This window comes from Salmo salar, chromosome ssa27, assembly GCF_905237065.1.
Source record: "Salmo salar chromosome ssa27, Ssal_v3.1, whole genome shotgun sequence".
NCBI classification, from domain to species: domain Eukaryota; kingdom Metazoa; phylum Chordata; class Actinopteri; order Salmoniformes; family Salmonidae; genus Salmo; species Salmo salar.
The window spans coordinates 25,214,686-25,230,000 of record NC_059468.1 but is presented as its reverse complement, the minus strand read 5'-3'; the positions used below and the strand labels follow the sequence as shown (position 1 = coordinate 25,230,000).

The 15,315-nt window shown below is 44.2% G+C and overlaps 1 protein-coding gene across 1 annotated transcript in view; it reads left to right on the top strand.

Annotated features, from left to right (window-relative positions):
• The window catches only part of atxn1a (ataxin 1a), a 164,663-nt gene that overhangs the window by 107,361 nt on the left and 41,987 nt on the right, over positions 1-15,315 (top strand). The window contains exon 3 of the mRNA XM_014178254.2: positions 2,674-2,783. The gene's annotated coding sequence lies outside the window, so the exon portion shown is untranslated. The remainder of the gene's footprint in view (positions 1-2,673; positions 2,784-15,315) is intronic.

The window sequence follows — 15,315 nt, the reverse complement described above, 5'->3', positions numbered from 1 at the left end:
TGTCTGGGTAACTGACTGGCTGGCTAACTGACTGTCTGGGTAACTGACTGACTGGCTAACTGACTGACTGGGTAACTGACTGACTGGCTAACTGACTGGCTGGCTAACTGACTGGCTAACTGACTGAATGACTGACTGACTGACTGATTGGACTGACTGGCTAACTAACTGACTCTGTGTATGTCTCTCTCTCCCTGTCTCCCTCCCTCTTTCTCTTCCAGTTTCTTCCTGGGTGATTGTGAGGCCAGTAGGATGTCTAGGGAGGATTTACTATAATACTGTAGCTCAGATACAGAACAGCAGTATGAGAGTTGGCTGGAGATTAGCTGTCTGTCTGTCTGTCTGTCTGTCTGTCTGTCTGTCTGTCTGTCTGTCTGTCTGTCTGTCTGTCTGTCTGTCTGTCTGTCTGTCTGTCTGTCTGTCTGTCTGTCACTTAGTATGTCTGTCTATCCGTCTGTCAGTTAGTCTGTCTGTCTGTGTGTTCTGTATTCTACATCATAGCCCTGAGTCTCTAAATTCTATCTGATGTGTGTGTGTGTGTGCGTGTGTGTTGGAGGGGGGATGTTTGTGGGTATGTGCACATTTTGTAGTACTTCTGCGTTTCTGTTCATGTAAATACAGTGAGATTATCATGTGAAATGGTACTGTTTTCATTTGCACTGAGATTGATGAAACCATGTCAATGTCTGTCTCTTTTCACAGCTTCTGACCTGTGTTTACCTGTCTCTCTCTCCTCAGGTGGTGTCTATACCTGTCTCTCTCTCCTCAGGTGGTGTCTATACCTGTCTCTCTCTCCTCAGGTGGTGTCTATACCTGTCTCTCTCTCCTCAGGTGGTGTCTATACCTGTCTCTCTCTCCTCAGGTGGTGTCTATACCTGTCTCTCTCTCCTCAGCTAGTGTCTACCTGTCTCTCTCTCCTCAGCTAGTGTCTACCTGTCTCTCTCTCCTCAGCTAGTGTCTACCTGTCTCTCTCTCCTCAGCTAATGTCTACCTGTCTCTCTCTCCTCAGCTAGTGTCTACCTGTCTCTCTCTCCTCAGCTATTGTCTACCTGTCTCTCTCTCCTCAGCTATTGTCTACCTGTCTCTCTCTCCTCAGGTAGAGTCTTTACCTGTCTCTCTCTCCTCAGCTAATGTCTACCGGTCTCTCTCTCCTCAGCTAATGTCTACCTGTCTCTCTCTCCTCAGGTGGTGTCTTTATCTGTCTCTCTCTCCTCAGCTAATGTCTGCCTGTCTCTCTCTCCTCAGCTAGTGTCTACCTGTCTCTCTCTCCTCAGCTAGTGTCTACCTGTCTCTCTCTCCTCAGCTAGTGTCTACCTGTCTCTCTCTCCTCAGCTATTGTCTACCTGTCTCTCTCCTCAGCTAGTGTCTACCTGTCTTTCTCTCCTCAACTACTGTCTACATGTCTCTCTCTCCTCAGGTGGTGTCTACCTGTCTCTCTCTCCTCAGCTAGTGTCTTTACCTGTCTCTCTCTCTCCTCAGCTAGTGTCTTTATCTGTCTCTCTCTCCTCAGGTGGTGTCTTTACCTGTCTCTCTCTCCTCAGGTGGTGGCTTTACCTGTCTCTCTCTCCTCAGGTGGTGGCTTTACCTCTCTCTCTCCTCAGGTGGTGTCTTTACCTGTCTCTCTCTCCTCAGGTGGTGTCTATACCTGTCTCTCTCTCCTCAGCTAATGTCTACCTGTCTCTCTCTCCTCAGGTGGTGTCTATACCTGTCTCTCTCTCCTCAGCTAATGTCTACCTGTCTCTCTCTCCTCAGCTAGTGTCTACCTGTCTCTCTCTCCTCAGCTAGTGTCTACCTGTCTCTCTCTCCTCAGCTAATGTCTACCTGTCTCTCTCTCCTCAGCTAGTGTCTACCTGTCTCTCTCTCCTCAGCTAGTGTCTACCTGTCTCTCTCTCCTCAGCTAATGTCTACCTGTCTCTCTCTCCTCAGCTAGTGTCTACCTGTCTCTCTCTCCTCAGCTATTGTCTACCTGTCTCTCTCTCCTCAGCTATTGTCTACCTGTCTCTCTCTCCTCAGGTAGTGTCTTTACCTGTCTCTCTCTCCTCAGCTAATGTCTACCGGTCTCTCTCTCCTCAGCTAATGTCTACCTGTCTCTCTCTCCTCAGGTGGTGTCTTTATCTGTCTCTCTCTCCTCAGCTAATGTCTACCTGTCTCTCTCTCCTCAGCTAGTGTCTACCTGTCTCTCTCTCCTCAGCTAGTGTCTACCTGTCTCTCTCTCCTCAGCTAGTGTCTACCTGTCTCTCTCTCCTCAGCTATTGTCTACCTGTCTCTCTCCTCAGCTAGTGTCTACCTGTCTTTCTCTCCTCAACTACTGTCTACATGTCTCTCTCTCCTCAGGTGGTGTCTACCTGTCTCTCTCTCCTCAGCTAGTGTCTTTACCTGTCTCTCTCTCTCCTCAGCTAGTGTCTTTATCTGTCTCTCTCTCCTCAGGTGGTGTCTTTACCTGTCTCTCTCTCCTCAGGTGGTGGCTTTACCTGTCTCTCTCTCCTCAGGTGGTGGCTTTACCTCTCTCTCTCCTCAGGTGGTGTCTTTACCTGTCTCTCTCTCCTCAGGTGGTGTCTTTATCTGTCTCTCTCTCCTCAGGTGGTGTCTTTACCTGTCTCTCTCTCCTAAGGTGGTGTCTTTATCTGTCTCTGTCTCCTCAGCTAGTGTCTTTACCTGTCTCTCTCTCCTCAGGTGGTGCTGTGGCCCTGAGAGGTAGTGCTTCGTTCTGACTGGTGGATCCCTCCATGGGCTGTACCACCCGTTGACACACAGGAGGGATCAGAGGAGCTCCACTGAATGAGGTAGAACCGCCCTAAAACCCTCCTCACCCCCTCCCCTATCATTGAATGAACACATCCGTTTCTGCCTGCATATGTGTCGTGAAAGTGGCATCTGAGTCGTGGGACCGTTGTTGCTATGTGTCTTTAATATACCTCCATCAATGCTGTGATATCCACAGTCTAGAGACTAAATCAGTTTGGGGACTGGGCTGGTTACGTCATGTTAGGTATTGTCAGTTTTGGGTCAGAGTGAATGTAGGCAAACATTGTTTCTATTCTAGCAGTTTTTTTTGTCACTCAAGCGGAGAGAGATGTAGCATCCTCTGTAGTAGACAACAAGCATGGGGTCTCAAGGGGAGGCTTGTTCCTCTTCTCTACTTCCTGTTTACGGTTAAATTTGACACAGTGCGCTTTTACTTTGTGTTTGTGTGAGTGTCGGTGTGTGAGTGTCGTGTGTGTGTGTGTGTGTGTGTGTGTGTGTGTGTGTGTGTGTGTGTGTGTGTGTGTGTGTGTGTGTGTGTGTGTGTGTATGCATGTGTGTATGCGTGTGTATGCGTGCATGCGTGTGTGTATGCATGTGTGTATGTGTGTGTGTGGTGTGTGTGTGGTGTGTGCGTGCATGCGTGTGTGTATGCGTGTGTGTGTGTATGCGTGTGTGTATGCATGTGTGTATGCGTGTGTGTATGCGTGTGTGTGGTGTGTGCGTGCATGCGTGTATGTGTGTGTGTGTGCATGCTTGTATGTGTTTTAGTTTGACACAGTCAGGTTGTCATACAGTCATACAGTCAATGTGTCTGTTCATTTAACCTGGAGTAGCTGTAGACCAGACCAGACCAGACCAGACCAGGCAGCTTCACTCTGCTAGCATCTCCTTGTAAATTGATGTGTATTTGATTTTAATATGAGTGAAGTGGGAGAGGAGTCAGTCAGTGGACATCCTGTACTGTGGGCTGATTTCGTACAGTGTGTTTGTTTCTGTGTGTGTGAGTGTATGCGTGTGTGTGCATGTGCGTGAGTGTATGTGTGTGTGTCTGTCTGCTAGCTACAGCTACTGTATGCTGGGCTCACTGGAGTGGCTCCCTCTCTCTCCCCTGTGTTTCCTCGTCTCTGATTGGAGGAAAGGGAATAGGGAATCTGCCTAACAACAGAGCTATTGTATATTGTTTAGTAAACAACACGGGGGCTCTCCCTAGTGAAGCAGCACAACTCCAGACACACACACATACAAACACACACAGACACACACACCTCCAGAAAAATACATTTGCCTGAGTTCTTCCTGTGAGAAAAGTCCTCCCCTGGGAGAGCTATGAAAGAAAAACACCTCATAAAACGGTACTGGGGGAAAAATACATGCATCCTTCTGAAAGTCACACAATCTATTAACATGGTCACGGAAGCTTCAGACTATTCATATTCAGCTCTGTCATACCCTACAGATCAAACAAGAAATGGTTAACCCCTTCACTACATTGACCTATAAACAGCATATAGATATTATACAGATATGCAGTACAGTAAATTCGAATGTACAGCAGTAGCAAAGATGAACATGACCATGGACAGGAGAGAGGGTATCATCAGTACTTAGCAGCAATGTGATTACGTCATAGTTAATGTATGGTAATGGTTATGTCCCATGTATGATAAATGTGGAGCTAATGTGTTTCAGACAGTGTCGGTGAGACCCCAATGGTTCCTGAGTGTCTTTTAATGGGTAGAGGTTCTCTATATTATTGGTTAAATCAGACTGAATGAATAGGCGCAGGGGGCGCAGGGGGAGTTGGGATATGCAAGAGACACATTACCATTACACACTTTTATAAGAAACACCCGCAGGTGTGTAACAGGACAAAAATAAGCACCCCACAAATGATGAATTAAAGCTACAGAAGGGCTTGATTCACAGGGTTAGTGATCCATCTCAGTCATTCTAGCTTCACAGATGTCTGAAGCACCATGATGAAAGAGTCATCCTGAAATACACACTACCAGTCAAAAGTTTGGACACCTACTCATTCAAGGGGTTTTCTTTATTTTTACTATTTTCAACATTGTAGAATAATAGTGAAGACATCAAAACTATGAAATAACACATGTATTCATGTAGTAACTAAAAATGTGTTATATATATTTTATAAATATTTTATATTTAAGATTCTGTGTGTGTGTGCATGCGTGTGAGTAGGTGTGTCTAAACGTTTGACTGGTACTGTAAATATATTTTTGTATCTATTAGTTCATTCACCATTATATGGTCCTCTATGTTTCACTGTTTCTATGCATTCTTTATGGTGCTTTCGTGAGTGTGCATACTCTACTCTCTGCCACTGTGTTTTTGTTGACAAGATTTAGGAACATTGTCGCTCCCTTCTGTTTATACCTGGTACTCCAGCCTGTACTACCAGCAGGGAAGGTAGATTCCCCCCCCAGCAGACACGTCACTCTTATCCCGCCTGGGGTGACTGGAATTGGGGAGAGTTTTACTGCAGACCCCCTGCTAGATCCACAGGGAATCAAATTAAGGATGTCTGTAATTCTATTTATATGGTCCTCCCTCTCTCCATCCCTCCCTCTCTCTGTGTCCTATAAGGCTGTCTGTTGCTGTCCTGCTGGGCTTCCACACTATACTGTCCACCCCCCTCCTTCCTTTCCCTCCTTCCCCCTTCCATCTCTTCCTTCTTCCCTTCCCTCCTTCCCCCTTCCCTCTCTTCCTCCTTCCTTCCCTCTCTTCCTCCTTCCCTCCTTCCCCCTTCCCTCTCTTCTGCCTTCCCTCTCTTCCTTCCCCCTTCCCTCTTTCCCTCGTCCCCTTCCCTCCATCCTCTTCCCTCTCTTCCTCCTTCCCTTCTTTCCCCTTCCCTCTCTTCCTTCTTACCTCCCTCCTTCCTTCCCTCCCTTCCTTCCCCTTACCTCTCTTCCTCCTCCCCTTCCCTACTTCCTCTCTTCCCTCTCTTCCTCCTTCCCTTCCCTCCTTCCCCCTTCCCTCTCTTCCTCCTTCTCTTCCCTCCTTCCCCCTCTTCCTCCTTCCCTCTGTCTCCCCTGGACTCTGATAAGTGACACACTATAACCCATCTCTTGTTTAAGCTCAGGTAAAACCTGAAAGATAAGGACTTTGTCCCTATGACTGCTGATGGGAATTGCAGTTTTCAAGTTCTTATGAAAATCCTTTGAGCCAAATGGTTAAAGATGTTGAAAAGTTGTTTTGAGGGGGACATGGTGTGCTGTACCATAGTCTGTGGCCTGTTCAGGCCAGACAGAGCTCTGACTAAAGTGTTTTCCCCCAGCTTGGTGCTAAGCTCAGTCTGTCAGCACAGGATCCTGATGAAAGAGGTGCGGCCCCACTCCCCGCTTGCCGATTGTGTGTGTGCCTATTTGATTCTGAGTTAGTGCTTTCGTCCTCCTCTGTACTTCACACAGAGACACTTTTATCACGATAAGTGCATTCATCATCTAAACTGGGAAAAAACCACAAATGACACTCAAATTTTCCATTGAGCTATGACAATGCAGTCATGGCTGCAAGACAGTAACAGTAAATGGACAACTGATGTTCAGCCCTATGGCCCTGTTCTGTGTGAACAGGGACTAGTTATCTAGTGCTACAACAGGCCCCTGGTGTCCCCTTTTAAAGGCTCTATGATTTTGTCTCTCTCTGCAGGGTCTGTCCCTCCTTCAGCGACTCTGCAACTCAGTGCTAAGCTTGCAGGATAAAGTGTGTGTGTGTGTGTGTGTGTGTGTGTGTGTGTGTGTGTGTGTGTGTGTGTGTGTGTGTGTGTGTGTGTGCTTTCAGAGGACGGCATAATGGAATGCCTCGGCTCCGTCTGCCAAGAGCACTTTTCCCATGCGCCCATGAGCCAAGACTTCCCCCGTCCAGCCAAGAATAGCGCTGGTGTCCTTACACACACACACATACACATACACATACATACATACACACATATACACATACACACACACACATACACATACACACACAACGCCAGATAAAGAGTGCTGTAGTGGCTGCCTAGTACGTAGAGGCTTCTCGTACAGCACTGCGCCCCGGGGTCCTTAGCAACAGTGTGTTTCTCTGTGTCGTACACACACACACACTTACACTCCCACCCGATCCCTCTCCACCTACACACTCCCCCCAGTACACACACAGAGGCACTGAATCAAAGCCTTTATCAATTGCCAGAGGAGGTTGTCTGCTTAGCTTTTATCAGGTAATATATCTCTCAGTAGTTGTACCTGATGTGGGCCAAAGAGCCAGCCAACCAGTATCCTCCTCCTCCTCCTCCTTCCGCAGTGCCTTTGTGAATGCCAGCACAAGGTGAGCACACTGCATGCCTGCATTACTGCTACTGCTACCAGACTTTTCAAATTGTATTTACTGCACTTGATTGAGCTTGCCTGGCGCAAAGGAACCAATGGAATTGTCCCAAAAGGGCAAACCCTGTCTTTACGTCACTCCAGTCGGTTCAACGGAACACTCTAAGTATTTGAAAGTAAACAAATACAACTTGAACCCTGGTGTGAATACTACTGCTACTGCTGCTCTACAATACATTACATAAGCCAGTAAATGACTGGCGGGGAGTCTCAGGGACCATAACAATTTTGCATTTCGAAAAACATTTTCCTGCAATTCTACAAATGAAATAAATATTTGAATTTTGCATTTGGTAGGTTAAGAAAAAGCATAGTTAAATTGCAAATTGAGTTTTTGTCTTCTTTTTGTCACAAATAATGGGATCACAATAATGTAGTACAATTACAAATGACTGATGTATCTATTAACAATTTTCTTTCTCAATGTGGCAGTGTTATCTGGAGGCCATTGAACACAAACTGACAACTTTAAAATGCAACTGTTAACTTGAAAAGTTTTTGCATTTAAATTTGGTAATTGATAATGTTAGCATAAAAATGATATTGCGCTGTATTATTAATTTATCATTATCATTATCAGCTAGATATATCAGCTAGATATATCCATAAATTGCGGCCCCGAATCTGCAATAGAAATAATAAAATGTAGCTGAGGTTATATGGGTCACATGTGAACAGTTAATAGAGCAGGGGTGTCTAACCGTCTACTTCATAAAGACTACATAAATAGAAATAAATAACAGCACTGCATACATCATGGAATTGCTTTTTGCTTCTTAGAACCACATGTTGAGCTAAAATCATTCTACTGTGGCCAACATTAAGAATCTTGCCTTTTTAAGATGAGAGAAAATAAAATGGTTTTACGTTTTAACAAATCTGTAGCCTGCAGTTACAGGACTAGGCTACTATAAATGATTTTTAAATGGTCATTTTGAACAACAACCACAGTGAGTAGGCTATGTACAGTGCATTCTGAAAGTATTCAGACCCCTTGACTTTTCCCACATTTTGTTACGTTACAGCCTCATTCTAAAATTGATTAAATCGTTTTTTCCTCATCAATCTACACACAATACCCCATAATGACACAGCAAAAACAGGTTTTTACAAATGTTTAGAAATGTATAAAAAAAAAACATACAGTTGAAGTCGGAAGTTTACATACATCTTAGCCAAATACATTTAAACTCAGTTTTTCACAATTCCTGACATTTAATCCTAGTAAAGATATCCTGTCTTAGGTCAGTTAGGATCACCACTTTATTTTAAGAATGTGAAATGTCAGAATAATAGTAGAGAGATTGATTTATTTCAGCTTTTATTTCTTTCATCACATTCTCAGTGGGTCAGAAGTTTACATACACTCAATTAGTATTTGGTAGCATTTCCTTTAAATTGTTTAACTTGGGTCAAACGTTTTAGGTAGCCTTCCACAAGCTTCCCACAATAAGTTGGGTGAATTTTGGCCCATTCCTCCTGACAGAGCTGGTGTAACTGAGTCAGGTTTGTAGGCCTCCTTGCTCGCACATGCTTTTTTCAGTTCTGCCCACAGATTTTCTATAGGATTGAGGTCAAGGCTTTGTGATGGCCACTCCAATACCTTGACTTTGTTGTCCTTAAGCCATTTTGTCACAACTTTGGAAGTATCCTTGCGGTCATTGCCCATTTGGAAGACACATTTGCAACCAAGCTTTAACTTCCTGACTGATGTATTGAGATGTTGCTTCAATATATCCACATCATTTTCATGATGCCATCTATTTTGTGAAGTGCACCAGTCCCTCCTGCAGCAAAGCACCCCCACAACATGATGCTGCCACCCGTGCTTCACAGTTGGGATGGTGTTCTTCAGCTTGCAAACCTCCCCTTTTTTCCTCCAAACATAACAATGGTCATTATGGCCAAACAGTTCTATTTTTGTTTCATCAGACCAGAGGACATTTCTCATGTGCAGTTGTAAACCGTAGTCTGGCTTTTGTATGGCAGTTTTGGAGCAGTGGCTTCTTCTTTGCTGAGCGGCCTTTCAGGTTATGTCGATATAGGACTCGTTTTACTGTGGATATAGATAATTTTGTACTTGTTTCCTCCAGCATCTTCACAAGGTCCTATGCTGTTGTTCTGGGATTGATTTGCACTTTTCACACCACAGTACATTCATCTCTAGGAGACAGAACACATCTCCTTCCTGAGCAGTATGACAGCTGCATGGTCCCATGGTGTTTATACTTGCATACTGTTGTTTGTACAGATGAACATGGTACCATCAGGAAATTGCTCCCAAGGATGAACCAGACTTGTGGAGGTCTACAATTTTTTTATGAGGTCTTGGCTGATTTATTTAGATTTTCCCATGATGTCAAGCAAAGAGGCACTGAGTTTGAAGATTGGCCATGAAATACATCCACTGGTACACCTCCAATTGACTCAAATGATGTAATTTAGCCTGTCATTACATTTACATTTTAGTCATTTAGCAGACGCTCTTATCCAGAGCGACTTACAGTAGTGAATGCATACATTTCATAATTTTTTTTTTCTTTCCGTACTGGTCCCCCGTGGGAATCGAACCCACAACCCTGGCGTTGCAAACACCATGCTCTACCAACTGAGCCACACGGGACCACTTATCAGAAGCTTCTAAAGCCATGACATCATTTTCTGGAATTTTCAAAGCTGTTTAAAGGCACAGTCAACTTAGTGTATGTAAACTTCTGACCCACTGTAATTGTAATACAGTGAATTATGTAAACAATTGTTGGAAAAATTTTGGAAAAATGACTTGTGTCATGCACAAAGTAGATGTCCTAACCGACTTGCCAAAACTATAGTTTTGAAATTTGTGGAGTGGTTGAAAAAACTAGTTTTAATGACTCCAACCTAAGTGTATGTGAACTTCCGACTTCAACTGTAAATACCTTATTTACGTAAGTATTCAGAGCCTTTGCTATGAGACTCAAAATTGAGCTCAGGTGCATCTTGTTTCCATTGATCATCTTTGAGATGTTTCTACAACTTGATTGGAGTCCACCTGTGGTAAATTCAATTGATTGGACATGATTTGGAAAGGCACACACCTGTCTTTATAAGGTCCCACAGTGTATAGTGAATGTCAGAGAAAAATAAACAAGCCATGAGGTCAAAGGAATTGTCCGTAGAGCTCAGAGACAGGATTGTGTCGAGGCGCAGATCTGGGGAAGGGTACCAAAAAATGTCTGCAGCATTGAAGGTCCCCAAGAACATAGTGGCCTCCATCATTTTAAATGGAAGAAGTTTGGAACCACCAGGACTCTTCCTAGAGCTGTCCGCCCTGACAATCTGAGCAATCAGGGAGGTGACCAAGAACCCGATGGTCACTCTGACAGAGTTCCTCTGTGGAGATAGGATAACCTTCCAGAAAGACAACCATCTCTGCAGCACTCCACCAATCAGGCCTTTATGGTAGAATGGCCATATCGAAGCCAGTCCTCAGTAAAAGGCACCTAAAGACTCTCAGACCATGAGAAACAAGATTCTCTGGTCTGATGAAACCAAGATTGAACTCTTTGGCCTGAATGCCAAGCGTCACGTCTGGAGGAAACCTGGCACCATCTCTGCGGTGAAGCGTTGTGGTGGCAGCATCATGCTGTGGGGATGTTTTTCAGCCGCAGGGACTGGGACATTAGTCAGGATCTAGGGAAAGATTAACGGAGCAAAGTACAGAGAGATCCTTGATGAAAACCTGCTCCAGAACCCTCAGGACCTCAGACTGGGGTGAAGGTTCACCTTCCAACAGGACAACAACCCTAAGCACACAGCCGAGACAATGCAGGATTGGCTTCGGGACAAGTCTCTGAATGTCTTTGAGTGGCCCAGCTAGAGCCCGGACTTGAACCCGATCGAACATCTCTGGAGAGACCTGAAAATAGCTGTGCAGCAACGCTCCCCATCCATCCTGACAGAGCTTGAGAGGATCTACAAAGAAGAATGGGAGAAACTCCCCAAATACAGGTGTGCCAAGCTTGTAGCGTCATACCCAAGAAGACTCAAGGCTGTAATCGCTGCCGAAGGTGCTTCAACAAAGTACTGAGTAAAGGGTCTGAATACTTATGTAAATGTGATATTTCCGTTCGCAAAAAAATAAAATGTTTTTTCTTTGTCATTATGGGGTATTGTGTGTAGATTGATGAGGGGGAAAAAACGATTTAATCCATTTTAGAGTAAGGCTCTAATGTAACAAAATGTGGAAAAAGTCAAGGGGTCTGAATACTTTCCGAAGGCACTGTATTTGACAAGAAATCGTGAAGAAACAGAATATTGATGAAAGTATGAGGAATAACAAAAATGTGTTCTCAGCAAAAACATTAATTGACCGTACCACTTTTCCTCCAACATGGACTTTTTTTTGGCACCGGTGTTTGAAGCGCTGTCACCATGAAAATGTTTAAAATGAACTTGTCTCAGCAGCATAAATATTTGATGCAAAGAGGGTATAAATTGCTGATTTTGTCAATATGACTTACCAAGCCAAGCAGAGCTGTTTGTTTTATCAAGATACTAATCATACATTCACAGCTAGGTCACATTGTAACCGCAACGCGGCCGCAGTGTGCTCGCATATGGGGCTCACACAAGAATGATACATTTGTAACTGAAAGAAAACATTTGAACAATGTTATTTAACCGATTGATGATGAGATAATAGATGGTAAAATGCGGAATGGTGTTAAATGCCTGTAAACAGGAAAATTATTTTACAGATTCAAATATTACGCCTACTGATTATTTCTCAATTGCGAGCTACTCATTGCAACCTTTGGTAGGCTGATGGAATACTCAGAGTCAGAGGCTGTTATACAGCGAAGCTAAGACATGCCTGGGCCGTGCACCTCATGGTTCTTACAGGCAAAGTGAAATTATACAATTCATTTGCTCAAGTTGCATGCCGCTCAAATGATATTTAGCAACACCATTGGACCAACACCATCGGACATGAAACAACGATACAAATATAACAACACCACAACATTACTAATCATTGAAAATGACAAATGACCCAATGGATCCTGATAACTTCCTGGTAAAAAAGTGGGGGTGTAAACACATACATTTTCACCCCTATTTTGAAAGTGGGGATGCAGTTGCTCCATTTGATCCATTGCTCAGGGCGTAGAAAAGAGGTCAGAAGAGAAGAGCGTGTTTTTTTTTGTTTAACTAACCCTGTCTGGTCACTCATTGCTCTGGTGATGGTAAACTGGCAGTGGATTATCTGCAGAGTCACAGCACAGTGGCATGCTGGAGATAGTGTTGGGTTACAGGCTGATAGTGTGTGGATATGGGGTCTGTGTGTGGGGGGACAGGTTAACGGGTTAGGTTTGTACATGTGAGACATGCCTGTTCCATGGAACAGCTGCATATGGAGAGCTGTTATGCTGACTAGGGTCAGGTTCTGGATCGTAAACACACAAACACACACGCACCCTCACCTCTGTTCTGCTATGGTTGAGAAAGACCAGTCATTGTATTAAAGCTAGCTAACTTCACTGTCCTCTCTTCTCCTCTCATATCCTCCTCTCCCTATCTTTCATCCTCTTCCTCTCTCTCTCTCCTCCTCTCATCTCTTCCTCTCCCTCTCTCTCTCCTCTCTTCTCCTCTCATCTCTTCATCTCTTCCTCTCCTCTCATATCCTCCTCTCCCTATCTTTCATCCTCTCTCTCTCCTCCTCTCATCTCTTCCTCTCCCCCTCTCTCTCCTCTCTTCTCCTCTCATCTCCTCTCCCTCTCATCTCCTCCTCTCCCCCTCTCCTATCTTTCTCATTTCCCTCTCATCTCATCTGTGTGTTTCTCTCCACAGTACTGCCGCTGCAGCAGTGCTGTTCTAATCAGAACCATGCAATGCAGGGGTTCCCAAACTTTTTTGGCCTGCGACGCCATTTTAATATCTGAAAATTCTCACAACCCAACCATGTGAAAAAAAGATGTAATTAACAGCCAAATGGTGCTATGGCAGTCAATTGCAAAACTTTCTAACAGAATTTCTGATTGTATTCTCAACTCCCCATCATGTATTTTTAATGTGAGGCTATGACAGTCAACTGCAAATTAGTCTGGCATCATTTCTCTTATCTCACTTCCACTAATGAGATGGGTGTGGCTTGATGCATGTCCTGTCAGAGCTTCTCAAAGTCAGGGGGCGTGGTCGACAGTGCACACCTCATCTCTTCTTTCACATCCAACCTGGACCGATATTTGTTTTTAATGCAAACGAGAGCACTGAATCAGTGTACCATGAGTTGTAATGCTTGGAGGGAGATGGCAGGTTATTCCCTTTGAGTCAGGAACCAAAACTCCTCCATAGTGACCCGTGAATGCGTTTGGATGATTCGGTCACTCATCTGTATAATTTTTGTTGTATTTCCCCTGCATGCTTGCGTTCAGTTCGCTCAGTTTCATAAATATGTATGTGACATAGGCAAGGAGAAACATTTTATTTTCAAAGTCAACAGAGTCTGTTTTTTACATCCATTGCGAATGACAACAGTTCCTCTCTCAATGCACAAAATCTTTCCAACACTCCCCCTCGATAACCACCAGGCCTCAGTGTGAAATAGAACATTGTCATGCTCTGATCCCACATTGTTTTTTTAACAGACGTGTGCAATGTATATAGTTTACAATTGAAGTTACCTGCTGCGTATCTCTGAGTTTTGCTCCCAGCTCTTTTGGCACCAGTTGCTTTTGGTGTATCCATTATAGCTCAGTGGGTGTATAATACAATGCATCCATATGGCATTCATAACTAGAGTGCAGAGGCCTGCCCGCTGTCCCGCGATAGATGGAGCCCCATCTGTGCAAAATCCCACCACTCGATCCCATTGAATCTGTTTTTCGTCAATAAGGCCACACAGCACAGTGAACATCCCCTGTGCTGTTTCATGATGGGGAATCGTGAGACAGAATGATTTGTCCTTGTGAGTAGCATCCCCCGACAAGTAGCGAACAAAAGTCTATGCATGGGCATCTCGGCCCTCACATCATGGGCATCTCGGCCCTCACATCATGGGCATCTCGGCCCTCACAGCTAACGTCCATTTGGAGAGCTTACGATGGGGAGTTTTTGAGTCGTTCAGTCAGTTTCCCCTTGATTTCTAGTCATAGCATCAATTCTTAGTTTCACAGTGTTATCTGACAGAGGTGTCTGACAGTGTTATCCGACAGAGGTATTGATGTGAGCCTCCCCACACATTGTTTTGCGGCCGGTAATATCAACGTCTCGGCAGTGTGTGGTTTCATAGCGTAGCGGGCCTAACCGTTCACCGTGGGAATGATTCAATTGCAACGGTCAAGTGCGGCCTTTTCCCACAATCCAAGAGGGCTCTCTAGTTGAATTTTTACTTTTACATTTTAATCATTTTCAATAAGATTTTTAAGGTTAACCACATTACACTGTTTTTGAGAGACAAAAAATGATATTATAATAGAATGGTTATTATATATATTTTGTTACCAGGATTTAGAAAATTCCCCATTTTCATGTCAGCCAGTCGCGACTCCTAGTTTGGTAACTGCTGATGTAATGGCTTCAAATCTGCACAAAATCATATTTACACAAACACACACAAACACGTACACACATTCATTCACACACACTCTCATCTCTCTCGCTACCTCTCTCTTTCACTCTCACACACATGCACACATACACACACGTACCACACACGTTCTTGCAGAACTACAGTATCTCACCCATGTGACTTTTCCGAAACTCCACAAACCTTGGATCTGATTGGTTGACAAATAGCCTCAGCATATCAAAGTCTCAGAACTAGTTTTGGGCTTTATTCTAACACCCACTTGTCTTTCTATTTAGCGTGTTTTGTGAAGGAAAAGTAATTGTTTTTCCTGGCACTCTCTCTTACGTGACATCCCTCTATCCCTCTCTCATACCATCCCTCTTTCCCTCTCTAAAAGCTGTGCATTCAGACAGGAGTGAAGAGACATTTCCTGAAATACATAGAGGCCAGTGCCAGGTTAGAGTTGAATATTTCAAAGGCTGCCTATCTCTATTTTATCATTTTGAAGGAGAGACGAGGGTGTGTTAATGGTGTGAGATCTCAGGCTATGGAGGAGGAATGTACTTTCTCAGAGTAGTATGAAGTTGTTCCTTGAAACTGATTTAAGGTCAGTGTTGGGTTTGTCTT